Source organism: Manis javanica, chromosome 14 (assembly GCF_040802235.1).
Source record: "Manis javanica isolate MJ-LG chromosome 14, MJ_LKY, whole genome shotgun sequence".
Taxonomy (NCBI): Eukaryota; Metazoa; Chordata; class Mammalia; order Pholidota; family Manidae; genus Manis; species Manis javanica.
The window spans coordinates 47,706,041-47,722,879 of NC_133169.1; the positions used below are offsets into that span (position 1 = coordinate 47,706,041).

Sequence of the window (16,839 nt, forward strand, 5' to 3'; positions counted from 1 at the left end):
TGTCACATTTGTTACATATTTTTAGGTGCCCTGTGCTGAGAGCGTAGATAAGTTATATCTCTTGTTAGAGTGATTCCTTTATCATAATGTAATTCCCTTATTTGTCTCTTGTTGCTTTCCTTGTTTTGAAGCCTATTTTTTCAGATGCAAGTACTGCTATTCCTTCTACTTTCTCCCATATATTTGTATGAAATATCTTTTTCCATTGCTTCACTTTTAGTCTATGTATGACTTTATGTCTGAAACGGTCTCTTGTATCAGCATGTAGATGGGTCTTCTTTCTTTTTCTATTCTGCCACCTTATATGTTTTGATGGTGCATTTCAGTCCTTTTATATTTAAGGTAATTATTGTTAGGTATATACTTATTGCCATTTAATTAATTGTTTTCTGGTTGCTTTTGTAGTTCATCTCTCTTTCTTTCTTCCTTTCATACTGTTCTCTTCTTATTTGGTGGTTTTCTTTGGTGTTATGCTTCAATTTTTTTTCTTTCTTTCAATATTTTGTGTTGTCTGTTAAAGGCTTTCAGTTTGTGGTTACCATAAGGTTCATAGATACTTTCTAAATATCTAACAGTTTATGTTAAGTTATGAACATAAGAGTTTATAACAGTTTATGTGTTACTCTATTTTGAACACAACCTGAAAGTACTATTTTTCATTCTTCTTCCTCCTCCACACTTTGTGTATGACATGTCATAATTTACATCTTTTGTTTATGCCTTGACTGATTTTGTGTAAAGTTGGGTTTATTGCTTTTGTTTTTCTTAACGTCATTCTTGTGTAGTAAGTAATTGGTCTACACTTACTATAGGATTTACTATTTACTATTTATCCTGTTTACTATAGGGTTATTTTCACTGTTGAAAATTACATAGGTTAATAACATTTCTATTTACAGCCTTTAATATAGCTGGTTTAGTGGTAGGGAATTCTTTAACCTTCATTTATCTGGGAAACTTTTTTTCTCAAGTTCAATTCTGAATGATCTACCTGCGGGTAGAGAATTCTTGGTTGTAGGTTCCTCCCTTTTAATATATTAAATATTTATTGCTACTCCTTTCTGGACTGTAAAATTTCTGCTCAGATGTCTGCCGATAGCCTTATGGAGTTTCCCTTATATTTAACTGTCTTCCTCACTCTTGCTGCTTTTAAAATTCTCTTCTGATCTTTAATCTTTGCCATTTTAATTACATATATATTGGTGTTTTCCCCCTAGTGTTCCTTTTATTAGGAGATCATTGTGCTTCCAGGATCTAAGAGTCTATTTCCTTCCCCAGATTGTGGAGGTTTTCAATGATTATTTACTCAAAGAGATTTTCTACTTCTTTTTATCTCATCCTTCTGAAACCCTATAACATCACTACTGTTGCATTTAAAGTTGTCACACAGCTCTCTTAGCATCTTCTCATTCTTAGAAATTTTTTTATTATCTGTGTTTGTCAGCTTGGCTACTTTCCTGTTCCCTGTCTTCCATCACATTGATTATTTCCTCTCTTCCATCAGTATATATTCATTCCCTCTATTCTATTTTTCATTTCAGTTATTGTATCCTTTAGCTCAGAGTCACTCTTGTTCATATTTTCTATGTGTTTGCTGATGTTTTCACTGAGATCATCAATTATTTTCCACAGTTCAGTGAACATCTTTATGACTGTTACTTTGAAATCTTCCTCAAGATGATTGCTAATTTCTCTTGCATTCGGCCCTATGTAGGTGTGTTAATCCTGTCTTTTGTTTGTTACATATTCCCCTGCCTCCTAATTTGGTCTGGGTTCCTGTATTTCTTCATTTGTCCTAGATAGAACAGCTATGCCTCCTTGTCTAGAGTGCTATGGCTGTCTGAAGTATGCATCCTGTGGTGCACAGGAGCTGAAGAGTCTTTGCTCGCCAGTGCCTGGTTTCCTTTTGCAGGGGATCTGTGTTCCTGCTGCTGTGCCGTGGGTAGGGCCCACCTCTCTGCCTTCCTGTCAGTAGTAGGAGATCGCTGTTAGCATGGGCTGGTGGTTCTCCTCTGCCAGCCCTTTCTGTGATGTGAGAAGTCTCTACTGGGATTCCTTTTGGGCAGCTCCACCCTCTGCCTGCTGGTCAGCAACAGTGGTCTACTGATGGTCCTAGCAGGCCAGGCAGGACCGGGGCACAGGAAATAAACCCAGATTAGATATCAAAGTTCTACAGCATTCGTGTACTATATCCTCTTCACTTTACAATGAAAAGAACAAAGGCCAGAGAGGGAGCAAAAATCTCCTAAGTTTAAAAAAAAAAACACATTCATTAGAGTGATTTTTGAAAAATAAATAAACGACCTTTAGTTTAGTTATGACATCTTAACACCATGTTGGACTTACTTTATTTTTGCATAGAGAAAATGTGTTTAAGAAATCAACCAATATCACGTGAGCCAGCGTTCTTCCCCGCGAGGCGTCCTGCTGCCTGGGGACTGCAGACTGCTCACCGCACTTACCCAGTAGGACAGTCCGGTGAGGCCCCTTCTGCGGGGGCGGGGGGCGGAGCGGGGGACAGGAGTAAAGCGAGACCGCGGTGGGGTCCGCCCGCTGCCGCCTGCGTGAGCGGGGCAGCTGCAACGCGGAATCTGCATCACGGCCTTGGAGAAGCGGTGGGCCGCGCGGCGCCCAGGCTGATTGCGGAGGGGGAGGAGTGTCGGTCAGTTTGAGACCCGTGGCTGCTCAGGACGGGAGCGTCAACAGCAGCACCATGGCTCGACAGAAGAACCGTGAAGGCTAGGTGGGATTTGCAAATCTCCCAGGTCAAGTATACAGAAAATCAGTGAAGAGAGGGTTTGAATTCACACTTATGGTTGTTGGTGAATCTGGACTGGGAAAGTCAACATTAATCAACTCATTATTCCTCACAGATTTGTATTCTTCAGAGTATCCAGGTCCTTCTCATAGAATAAAAAAGACTACAGGTGGAACAATCCAAAGTTTTAATCAAAGAAGGTGGTGTTTAGTTGCTGCTCCAATAGTTGATACCCCAGGACTTGGAGATGCAGTGGATAATAGTAATTGCCGGCAGCCTGTTACTGACTACATTGATAGTAAATTTGAGGACTACCTAAATGCAGAATCTCGAGTGAACACACAGCAGATGCCTGATAACAGGGTGCAGTGCTGTTTATACTTCATTGCTCCTTCAGGACATGGACTTAAACCATTGGATATTGAGTTTATGAAGCATTTGCATGAAAAAGTGAATATCATTCCACTTATTGCCAAAGCAGACCCTCTCACACCAGAGGAATGCCAACAGTTTAAAAAACAGATAATTAAAGAAATCCAAGAATGTAAAAGTAAAATATATGAGTTTTCAGAGACAGATAATGAAGAAGAAAATAAGCTTGTTGAAAAGGTAAAAGACCGTTTACCTCTTGTTGTGGTAGGTAGTAATACTATCATTGAATATAATGGCAAACGGATCAGAGGAAGACGTTGTGTGTTGCTGAAGTTGAAAATGGTGAACATTGTGATTTTACAATTCTAAGAAGTATGTTGATAAGAACACACATGCAGGACTTGAAAGATGTCACTAAAAATGAACACTATGAAAATTCCCTGAGCAGAAAACTGGCAGCTATGAGTTGTAATGGAGCTGATAGTAGCAAGAATGAAGGGCAGCTCACCAAGAGCCCACTTGCACAAATGGAAGAAGAAAGAAGGGAGCACGTAGCTAAGATGAAGAAAATGGAGATGCAGATGGAGCAGGCGTTTGAGATGAAGGTCAAAGAAAAAGTTCAAGAACTGGACTCTGAACCTGAGCTCCAAAGGCACCATGAGCAAATGAAAAAGCATCTGGAAGCCCAGCACAAAGAATTAAAGGAAAAACATCGTCAGTTTGAAGATGAGAAAGCAAACTGGGAAGCCCAACAACGTATTTTAGAACAACAGAACTCTTCAAGGACCTTGGAAAGAACAAGAAGAAGGGGAAGATCTTTTAAACCCTCATTTGACCACCACTTACATATTAATTGTCAGTATTCCAGCTTGGACATCGGTGTTTGCTGGATCCGTTTGACCAATCTGCACCAGTTTAATCCATAATGATGGATTTAAAAGCATAACAAAATTATTATATTTTGTTCTTGATGGAGAATAAGATGCCTTAAATTGTCTAGGGTGCTGTGTACTTAGAAACTAACACCTCTAAGTACCTTTCCTACATTCTCTTTTGTTTTTTATTAAACAGATGTCTTCAATTTAATGCAAGAAAACATTGTACTGTTGTACAATCATGTTCTGGTGGTTTGACTGTTTACAGGATATTCCAAAATAAAAGAACTCTGGAAGGTTTTCATTGAAGATAAATTGCCATAATATGATGCAAACTATGCTTCTCTATAATAAATAAAATACAAAGATTCCATTCAATGCAGCATATATAATAATGTAATTGAGTCTAACACAGTTGACCCTATTTTTGACACACCATTGTTTAAAAATACACATGGAAAAATGACCCTATATGCTTACAATGCACCTAGAGCTTTTTTATAACAATCTTTTGTTTATGTGTTTGTTTTGGATTCTTTAAATATACATTCTCATTTAGTACCCTTTTTATTCAGAATCTCATTACTGCTTCATTTTATAAGAACATTTAATTTAGGTATTTTCCATATATTGGTCCTGCTGAAATAAAATATAGCATCTTTCATATGTTATGAAAAAAAAAGAATTTTCCTTTAATTCTGTTCTTATACTTCATGGTAAGAAGCAGGGGGGAAATGCATTTATAGTTCATTTCTAGGCAAAATCGTGAAGCTAACCACCAACCTATTCCTACCTATGTGCAGTCTCCTTATTTTACTAGAATTGGGAATCATGACCTCTTGAAAGGGAAAAAAAAAAGTCACCATTCTGCATTTAGCTGTATTCATATACACATTTCTGTATATATTTTGTTTGTAATGTAAAAAATTCTCATGAACAATGTTGTAATGTAAAAAAAAAAAAAAGTCCAGTGAGGTAGCTGTTATTGTCTATTCCACTTTTCTACCAGGCTATTTAGTTACCTGTCAGTAGCCTTGTCAAACTAAAGCAATTTAATAACTAGTTTGATGTCCTTTATCCGAGGGAAGCGGTCCGTGGTCTGAGGGAGCGCAGTGCTCGCAAGCAGTGGAGCACCTCCCAAGGGATTTTGGGTAAAAGCAAGTGTTACAGAGCATTGGAAGGGGAGTAGGGCATGATCGGCTGAGGATTCATATCTGGCATCATTTTAAAATGTCAAGGGACGTAGAGCCCAGAGAGGACCTGGCATGTGGATATCAGTGGACTGGATATAGTGTGTTCCTGGTCAAGAAGAACATTTGTAAGAACATGAAACTTCACTTTGCTGACTTGAAACTCCAGGCAGATGTGGCTCCATTTGGGGAGAAAAATTTATTTCAACACCATCTATCCTTATCATTCTAATGTGCTTTCATATGTAAAAATATGTTCAACCAAAAGGACACAGAATAAAAAATGATGAAAAGTCAGTTTATAGATAATATATATGGGCTATTTTAAAAACAATTACATCTGGGCAAATTGCAAAAGCAGACTTGATTGAATAGATAAAAAACTGCTTGATGCTTGAGAACATGCAAAATTGTGAAGATGCTCTTTCTTATGACAAAATGACTTGGTTACTATAAAATAGAGCTGCCAACAACAGATATCGAATTTTTTTAACAGCATTCAGCTTGCTACTCAATGGGAGAGACCAAAGGGAAAATTACAGGTTTAATGTAAATCATTGTTAAATCAGGCACCCAGTATTGAGGGTTTTTGATTCATCCCTTCCTTATCTTCTCTAAATTATAACTGTGACCATCATCTTTGGATAGTATTTATGAATTCACTTAATACTTTTAAAACCATATGAAGAGTGTACATTAATATCCAAAAAGATTGAAACACAGGTCTTATTTTGACAGAATTTATAAAGCAAGGGAAAGCAGTCAGTGTCTTCAAAATTAAGTCTCTTCATATTTAGAGGACTTCCCACTGTCGTTGCTAAGCCGTCTCTCCTGAGGCAGGACATTGTTACACTCAAGCTGTAGAATCTGCTTATGCTTCTCCCTGAAGTCAGTTTATATGAATAAAATTTATATTTATAGAAGCCAGTGAAATACTCTTTTATACTTTTCTTCATGTAGATCTGCAGCAATACCAAAACTATTTTCTGAATAATGAAGCAAATGGGCTCTAATCTGTAGTATCTTGGCTATGCATCGGCATTCTAATGAGAAAGCCATATATTTTAATGTTGTCCAACAGGGAAAATGGGTGCAGTTTTCTAGGCTGAGCACAACTTTCTAGTATATTCAATTTTGTCAGTCAGGGTTTATGGTAAAAATAGATATCAGGGCCCTGACACGTTCAATGACAATTCTTTATTTCCCCTCCCTCTTCTTGGTTTCTTTGACAGCTGCATTTAGGTAAATGAATAGATAGGTCCTAGGAAAAAGAAGTTAAACTTTTCAGAGACTTTATAATTGTGAAAAATTAGTCCTTCTAGATTTAAATAGAACAGATCATGAAATGCAGTGATGCTAGTGTTTTTCTGACTTGATGAGGCTTGTAGGGCTTCCCACACATCCTGTCCTGAGAAGGGGAACAGTGTGGGGTCCTGAGGTGAGCCAGGAGTCATGGTGTGGGGGTCCTGTGGCTTTAGATGATCAAAGTTACCCCCCTGAGATGCTTTTATACCACCCCTGAGAATCTCACTCGCCATGACCCGATTTCCTTTAAATGAAGCTTTGCGACACTATGAAAATGATTTCAGAAAATTAATCAAGTTGAAAAAATATTTTCAGACATGGCACTATTCATTGTCATTGTCTTTTTATCTCCCAGAAAGCAGAGGACTCCAAGAGGCAGCAAAGCCTAAGATCCAGTCAAGGCGGGCTTTCTCATCTCAACAGGTCATTAGAAGCATTGGAGGTTCATTTTAGAACCAAATACTGAATATTCTTATCCTAAAGTTGCTTTTCATGCTTGCTCTCATTTCTGGATTAGCTTCCAGAAAATATTGGAAATATTTATGTGAAAATAATAAGCTAAAACGTTTTGGATTTGATGTTCTTTGTTATTTAGAGACACACCCAAATTGATCCATGAGAAATTAATCAAAAGGTAAGTAGTGAAAAGATTAATTTTAACAACAATTTAAGGAGTTTTTGACTTGAGGGTTTTAATAGTTAATTAAAAGCATTCAATATGCTGAAAATCAGCTTTGAGGGGAAAAAAACATTGAGCACATCTGAAATAAAGATGGTGCTAGAAAATCTATTTAGTTTTATCTCAGAAATTTGGCAAGCTCATAGGTTTTGCAAAAATGTGCATATTCTCTATTTGTAACAATAAACATAATCTATTTTAGATACTTTCAGAAGTTGTTTGTCTAAGAATATTGCTAAGTGATAACATTCTAATTGTTACTACCTTTTTCAAAATTTCTGGTATTTTTTTTCTTTTTTTTTGCAGGATACAGTCTGTATTTTGTCTTTTCTCAGAAAAGGATATCTTCATCCTCCCTGAAATATGAACTTGTTGCTTAATTTTCCCTAGAAATAATAGCTCCTTTCATTTACGATGAAGATTTATTCCCTTAAGATACATTCTCCTTACTTAAAAAGATGAGAAATAGGGTGAGCAGATTGTGTATCTGATTGTGAAGAGAAGTAGTCCTGTCTACCTCCTGCTAACACATTTTCTTTATTTTTCATTTCTACTACAACTGCATTTCCAACTCTGCCCTATGATTTATCCATTCTCTTCATTTTCTTTACATTTTGCTCTTTTTCTCTTTATAGCATGAAATGGGAGATTAATTCAATTAATATTTTCTCTGTTAGTGGGTCATTTTCTTGGTATAGTGTTTATTAAATTGAACTTTGTATTAATAATCTCACTTATCATTGCTGCATTCTCAAATTTGTGTTGCTTACAGATAAACCCTACATATTTGCAGTAGAAACAACTTAAAAAGCAAATGTTGTACAATATAGGACTGATAGAGTAGTTAATTTTAATTCAATTAATTTATCAACAATGAAACAAAATTTGCCATTTATTAATACATACTATGAATCAACTCCTTTATAATTTTACTATTCAATTAAATTTATAGATGTATATATGCTGTTAAAAAAGAGATAACATCACCACCTTTTCTCAATAAAAGAGAGCACATGTGTACGATGTGGTCTCACTTTAAAGCCAGCCCACACTCTACAAACTGATAAAGTGCAGATTTCAGACAATGTCTTGAAGAACTGTAAGAAATGTGTAGTCTTAAAAAAATAGAGCTTTTGGGAAGCCTGTTAATATTAAATTGCTGTCTCCCACAGGAGGCATGGTAGAGGCAAGGACATTGGCCAGCATCACAGCAGTGACAGGATTCTTCCTGGGGGAATTCTCTGACACCAGAGGGCTCCAAGTTCTACATGCCTTTCTTTTTTTACTAATTTACTTGGCAACACTGTTGGGAAACATTCTCATTATTGTACTTGTAACCATGGACCAGTGTCTTCACACCCTGATGTACTTCTTCCTGAAGAATTTGTCCTTTGACCTCTGCCTTATTTCCATCATTGTTCCAAAATCCATTCTCAACTGTCTGTCCAACAACACCTCTATTTCTTTCCCCGGATGTGTACTGCAGGTCTTACTGGTGATACACTTTGCGGGGTCTGAGGTGTCCATACTCACCGCCATGTCCTATGACCGCTATGTGGCCATCTGGCACCCCCTGCACTATGAGCTCGTCATGAACAAGACGGCTTGTGGGAAGTTGGCAGCTGCCTCCTGGGTCCTTGGAGGATTCTTTGGAGGTCTGTATGTGACTGGCACTTTCTCTTTATTTTTCTGTGGTTCCAGAAGAGTACCACAGTTTTTCTGTGATGTTCCCCCATTATTAAAGATTTCTTGCTCTAAAGATCATATTGCTATTAATGTCAGTGTGGCCATTGGGATATTTTATGGGGTTTTTTGTTTACTTGCCATTGTTTTCTCATACATCTATATTTTCAATACAGTGCTAAGGATCCCATCTGCACAAGGCAGGCCAAAAGCTCTCTCCACCTGCCTTCCCCATCTCATGGCTGTGTCCACCTTTCCCCTGACAGGAGCCATTGCCTATCTGAAACCAGTGCCTGAGTCCCCGTCTCTCCTGGCCTTGCTGCTCTCATGCTGTTCGCAGTGCTCCTCCCTCTCTGAACCCCATTATCTACAGCCTTAGGAACAGAGAAATCAAGGCAGCCCTGAGAAAGCTCCTACGGAAAATAGGTGACTGTGTGAAATAGGAGAAATAGAAATACAATTGCCAGAGCTGAATTTTTATTTGTTATTCTCATTAACAGTCTTTATGATATTGGGTGTGTAACAATTCTTCTTAGTTGGTTTTCTAAAAAAATTTAAGTTTGAAAGATTGGAATTCCCCCAGCTTCAAAAAAGCTCTAGTTTTTATAAAGATATATTTCACTTAGTGAATCTACCTCTGAATTTATCTTATCTTACTGACTTTAGCAGATTTACTTTCATACGATAATTTTGTATGTTTAGAAGTTTCAACAATAAAAGGCTACCAAATTTGGACTATTTCTATTTGTATCTTATTTTCAAACAATAAATTCATATATCAAATTTTAGCTAATTTAAAAATCACGTACAGAGAATAGAACAATTATGCATATTAAAATTCCTGTATTGAATTTCATGAATTTTACACAAATATGTTTACCAATATATAGATATTAGGTCAAGGACCTTTCATAAGAGATGTATTAATATGTTTGAAAAATGAGGTTGTATTTAATGCACCATTATTGTGCTGGTGTATCCTAGCAGCTACTAGTTTCATTTGTGTGATGTATTTTAAAGTAAATTTTTATCAATGTGGTACCAAATGCATTATTTAGTTATATTTCTTCTTATGCTATTAAAAACATTGCTTTTAATAAACTCATAAAAACAGAGCTGAATGATGATTATCTGATGGGTGGGGGTAGGGGTATTTAGGATAGATTTTTTTAAGGGTACAAACTTGGAACTAATAGATAAACAAGCCCTGGTGATATAATGCACACATAGTGATTATACACAATGCTGTCTTATAAACTTCAAAGTCTCTAAGACACAAGATCTTAACTGTTTCCACCAAAAAAAAGAAATTATAAGTATCTGATGTGATAGAGGTTAGCTAACACTATAGTGGTAATCAAACTGCAATACGTGAATCAAACCAACACACCATAAGCTTATGGAATGCTATATGTAAATTATATCAATAAAATAAATTTTAAAAGAATATTATAGGAATTACATAAAGTTTTCCAAACTTGGAAAATCCAGAACCTTTTTTTTTAATGTAAAAATTAATAGGGTATTTAAATAATTAAGTTAAACAACCACAGACACCTCAAAACACCGGAAGTAGATATTTCTCTGTTGATTTCATATGTGTCCATTGCTTGATTTGTATTATGGGAATCTAAGTTTAAAAACGAGTAAGAGGAATTATTAGAAATAAATTGTTCTTTAGTTAGGTAGATGTACAAGATTTATTTTGGGTATCCAATTCAGTAAGAATTTTTTAGTAGAAATTTAAAGAACATTAATTAAATAAACAATACCATATAATTTCATTAATGTGTGGAATATTAATATAAAACAAAATAGAATGAACAAAATAACAGGAGGCTCATAGACACTGAGAAGGGACTGGTGGTTACCTTGGGTGAGGGCTTGGAATGGGTGAGTTGGGGGAGGGAGGGTGATAAAGGGACACAAAAATTGTCAATCATAAGTTTGTCACAAAACTTTAGAACAGCATGGAGAATATGTAATGTCTTCCTCTGTTGACAGTACCTGTACTAGTTGATAGGATTTAATAATATGAGTAAATGTAGAACCACTGTGTTGTATAATTGAAACCAATATAAGATTGTCTATCAACTATACTTCGATTCAACAAAGAAAAAATCAGCAATAACACCTAAAATAAAAAAGTATTTGCACAACAAAGGAAATAACCAACAAAATAAAAATGAAACCTATGGAATGGGAAAAAATATTTGAAAACCATAAAGCTGACAAGGGGCTAATGACTAATATATGCAAGGATTCATACAACACAATAGAAACACATAATATGATTAAAATAATGGCAAAGGACCTGAACAGTTGTTTTTTCCAAAAGAAGATGTACAAGTTGTGAACAGGAAAATTAAAAAAATAGCCAGTTTCACTAATCATCTACAAAAACATGCCAAGCAAACCATAATGAGGCATAACTCACATTTATTAGGGGAACCTTTATTAATAAAAAAGCAATGTTGGTGAAGACATGGAGAATAGGGAACACTTGTACCCTGTTAGTAAGAATATAAATTGATACAGATACTATGACAGTTTAATATCAGGCTTATACCTGTGTTTTTATGTTTACTGTAAGAATTGTTCACTAAAAGAAACACGACTGCAGCAGTGCAGGTGTGGATTCAGTGATAAGGGTACCTGCTGGACCACTGTGCTGTACACCGGAAACCAATGAAAGATTTTATGTCAATGAAACTAAATTATTTAATTAATTAAAAAAATGAAGACACGACAGCCAGGTAAATGTCTTTCAACCGATGAATAAAGAAAATGTAGCAAGTGTGGATGATGTATGGAATTGATTGTCACAATGGAGTATCATTTAGCATAAAAAAAGTGCATACCTTTATATCCCCTTCATGTGTTTCACCCATCACTCCAGTCCTTCCCTCTGGTAACTGCTATCTGTTTTCCATGTTTATAGGACTTTTTTTTTTTTTTAGATTTCACATATGAGTGAAATCATATGGTATTTGTCTTTTTCTGCTTGGCATTTTTCACATAGCATATTACCCACTAGGTCCACCCATGTCACAAATGGCAAATTTCCTTCTTTTTTGTGACTGAGTAATAGTCCATTGGGTATATGTGCTAATCTTTTATGTCCATTCATCAGTCTATTGGTATTTGGGCTGCTTCCATGTCTTGGCTACTGTATGTAAATAATGGTTCTATGAACATAGGTAAGCATATATATTTTGGAATTAGTAATTTTGCTTTCTTCAGATAAATTCCCAGAAGTGGAATTGCTGGGTCATATGTTTTTTTTCTATTTTTTAGAGGAATCTCAATGTTGGTTTCCCACAGTGCACCAACTTACATTCCCACTAACAGTGCCTGAGGTTTCCCTTTTCTCTTCATGCTCACCAACACTTGGTATTTCTTGTCTTTTGGGTAGTGGCCATTCTGACTGGTATGAGGTGATATTTCACTGTGGTTTTGACTTGCATTTCCCTGATGATTAGTTATGTGGAGCATCTCTTCATGTACCTGTTGGCCATCTGTATGTGCTCCTTGGAAAAATGTCTGTTCAGATCTCTGCTCACTTTTTAAAAGGGTTATTTGGTTTTTTTTTGGTCTATATATTTTAGATGTTAACCCCTAATTGGATCAATTATTTGTAAATATATTTTCCTGAACTGTAGGTTGCCTTTCCAAAGTGGGAGTAAATTTGTGGTGAAACTAACCCTCAACATATATATTACTCCATATATATATATATATATATATATATGTGTAAATATATTTATATGCCTGTGTAAAACTCTATTGAATGAGAGTTGAGAAATGTGACACACTGTTATTGTTACTGCAATGGATAATTGAAATCATGTACATAGGAAAAGAAGGGGACTTCATTTTCCTTGTATTATCCATTAAACAAATGAAATCGGTACACATAGGAGCAAATTATCTTTACTTAATTGGCACACTGAAAAAGTTAATAAAGGGAAATTTTCCATTATAATATATGTTTAGGATGGATTTTATAGTCATGTTCATTACTGGAAGCCACATATATTTCATATAGTCCAATTTGTTGGCTGGAAGTATGGGCTTGGGAGCCAAAATGCTGGGCTTGACCATGGACTTTGAAAATTGCTAATTTTATTTTATCTTATTTTTTTCCATTCAATTATATCAACCATCTAGAAACCCATTCAGTCTATCCAAATATCTATCTTCCTTTCCCTTCAGAATAAGTAATATGAAATCATGTCTTATATTTAGAATTATATCTATTTCATTCTACACTTAAAAATAAAGAAAATAACCCTTAACATTATGATACATTTGGGGCTTTTAAAATGAAAAGTATGTGAGAAGTTCTTAGAGCATTGTCTAACACATCATTATTTGTAGTTGTTACTGTAGTAGTTTCACATGACAAAGTCTCTAGAAATAAGTTGCACAGAAAAAGAAAATGAAACACAATGAAATACATACATATATATTTTTGATTCTCATGCTCAGGCTGTTGCAAGCATAGCTTAAGATGTTCCAATAACCAAACTGAATATTCAATTTTAAATTTAAATGAACTGAAACTATGTCACTGTCATGTTAGCTACATTTCAAGCCCTTAATAGTCACATATATCAAGTATTAACATATTTGATAGTTCTGGGCACCTTTGACTTGTAAGCTTATGTCTAGTGATAGAATTCCTACCTCTAATTAAAAGACTCACTTTTTAAAAATTCTCCATTGAATATTATTTTAAAACTTTTGTGCAATTTTTGGTCTTTGTCATGTCCTTTTTGCTGGTATGATCTTCAAGTTATGCCATCACAAACCAGTATTCCCATATATGAGCTTCCAAAATTTAATTAAAAATGCAAATATTTGCAATCTTGTTAAATATTATTGTATTGATCATCATCTGGAATTTAGACCACAGTCAGTGGGAACCCACATTCCTTGGAGATGCTGTCAAATGACTAGTATTGGATATTTGACTTAATTACCTGCTTGTGGAGTCCTTTAGGTAAGTGTTTTACTATGTCAGAAAATAATAAACAAATATGTTTACACCATAACAAATTCAGAACTTTCCATAGGACCATGGGAACTATAGAGAAGCTTTCTGAAAGCACTGGGCATATTTTGCTTCCATTTATGAGGACCACACTTTCTTTTTTCAGATTCAAAAGACCTCCCTGAACTGAGGTGGGGGCACTATTTCCACTCATTTTCATCTGAATGTTCCCTGTGACTGTGACTTTTCAGGGAAACGGAGTAGGAAGGCGTGGAGGGGAAGTGCTGTGCAGGTCTGCGGGACTCCCCACAGCTGAGCCAGGTTCCCGGGGGATGCAGGAAAGTCTATCACAGCGGAAGCTCCGCGAAGCAGGCGAAGGGGGACCACGACGCTGGGCAAAGCGCTGCACACCCCGGCTGTCGCGGCGATGCTCTGCCCGACTGTCGCCCCGCACCAACAGAGGACCAGTGACTTGTCACAGTTCTGTGTCTTGTGAGGACAACCATATGAAACCGCCTTGATTCTTCTACATTACACTACTACTTCTCCTTTTTCTCCTCCACTTGAAGTTTTGATTGCATTTGTCAGTGTCTGTATAGGTATATTAGTGTGATTTACCACATACTTGTAATTTCTTGCCAAAATTGAGTCATTATAACATTACCTGATTCTCAGATAAACTTTTTCATATTTCAATGTTTTTATAATAGGCACTCAACTGAAAATTGATATATTCCTTTAATGTAATGTTTACTTAGCTGAAAAATGTATACTTATATTTATTATGCATTTGAAATGATTTAACTCTTGATCAGGACTATGTTAAAGAGGGAGTTATGACATGACTAGCACATGCTCAGAAATAGAACATGCTCTGTGAAGACAGAGAGTTTATGCATGGGCTTCTCACACAGGCATCACAGACACCACTTGCTGTGGTTGTAGCAATATGCCCCTTAGAAGAGCTGTGGGAGTTTTCTGTTACTACATGTATGGGACTCCCTAGCAGAGATATTTAAACTATTTTCATCAGCTATGTACAAGGGTTTAGAGATTGGGAAATACATAATGTATTCATAATTCTCTCTAGCAAGCTAAATAAGAAAAATGCCAAGAAGATGATAGTGTGGGAAGAGTAAGAACCTCCTACAAATATCATGTTTATAAAGATCAGAACAAGAACCAAAGTCAAATGTAAGAGGAAAGCCCTCCTGATATCTATATAGTTAAAAGATATAAAGTGAAAAAGTATAAGGGAAGACAATATCTACTAAAACTGACCACCTGAGGCTATCACCAACAGGACTCGGTGATAGATTCATCTCTAATACAAATAATTTCAAACAGCTAGTTAATGGCAAAACAGAAAAGGAATTCCTAATTCCTAACTTCAAATTAGGTCATCTTTCCTTTTCTCCACTGCTTCTCACATTCCACAGGACTTTACCTAGAGCTTATTTAATGTCCTTGTTCCTCAGACAGTATATAAGAGGTTTCAAGGTTGGGGGTACAACCGAATAGAATACAGACACCAGCAAGTCTAGGAGAGAAGGCTCATTGGCAGCTGGCTTCAAGTACGCCACAGCGCCTGTTAGAAGGAATGCACTCACAACAATGAGGTGAGGCAGGCAGGTGGAGAAGGCTTTGGACTGCTTCTCTCTTGCTGGAATCTTTAACACAGTGGAAAATATATACACATAGGAAACAACAATGGATACCATGCATGAAAATGCATAGCAGACCCCAATTGCCACGCTGAGCTTAATAGTTGCATGTTCTTCAGAACAACTGAGCTTTAACAAGGCAGGAACATCATAGAAAAACTGATGGATCTTATTGAACCCACAGAAATTCAGAGAGAATGTCCCAGCTGCGTACAAGATTCCCAAGGCCACTCCATTGAGCCAGGACACTGGACACTGCCATCAACTGTACACAAACTCCTTTGTTCATGACAGACTCATAATGCAAAGGGCGGCAGATAGCGACATAGCGGTCATAAGACATTGCAGTGAGGATGCCTATCTCTGACCCGGTCATCAGCACCACCAGGAAGAGCTGTACCACACATCCTAGGAACGATACAGAGTCAGTCAAGGTGAGGGTGTTGAGGACAGATTTGGGGACTGTGGCAGAAATGAGACTCAGATCTAAGCAGGACAAATGCCTGAGAAAAAAGTACATTGGTGTGTGGAGGTGTTTGTCCAGAATTGTGAGGAGGATGATAATTAAATTCTCCAACACGGCCACCAGGTAGATCACTGAGAAGAGGACAGCAAGCAGCCTTAACAGCATCTGGCTCTCAGTAAAAGTCACAAGCACGAATTCCATCATTACTGTCTGAATAATCATGTTTTAAAATTATAAGCCACCTGTTGAGTAAATAAAAAAGTTATATTAATATAACAAATTAAGAAATCAGTTGCTTCTTTATTTTGAAGCATGTATACTTCACTACAATGGGTTAAATGGAAAGTTTTAAAATGCCAATATATTCATATACAGAACAGACTTGGGCACAAAACAATTATGGGTAGAACAGCTCAATATAACTGGGCTTAAATTTATTGTGGAATAAGAAAAGAACTCCAATTCCCTCATTATTACTTGAAATGATTTTAAAAGTTTATTTCTAGTGGAATTGCAGGATTAGCTATGTAACAGTAATTGTAATAGAGTACATATTTGTTATGCATCAATGTTATCTTATTTGTTGTAAATTTTGGTGTGTATTAGATGTCATAATGAATTTTCTCTTTCCTGCATATTATAATCTGTTTAAATAATCATTTAGATGATACTCCAATTTATTATCTACTTCCCATTGAAGAACATTAAAATTGTTCCCCATTTTTCATAAAAATGTTAACTCTCTGATGAAAATGTCATTATAGAAATTTATGTTCCTTTAGTGCAGATATTTACTGTACCAGAAAAATTAGAAAGATACTTTTGACATTTTGACTAATTGATTTAAGATT

The 16,839-nt window shown here is 36.1% G+C and overlaps 2 pseudogenes; one reads left to right on the forward strand and one right to left on the reverse strand.

Annotated features, from left to right (window-relative positions):
• The first annotated feature begins 2,366 nt into the window (after positions 1-2,366).
• On the forward strand, positions 2,367-4,056 carry LOC140846023 (septin-7-like; annotated as a pseudogene).
• An 11,202-nt stretch (positions 4,057-15,258) lies between these two features.
• LOC118973875 (olfactory receptor 14K1-like) lies at positions 15,259-16,210 on the reverse strand (annotated as a pseudogene).
• Positions 16,211-16,839: the final 629 nt, after the last annotated feature.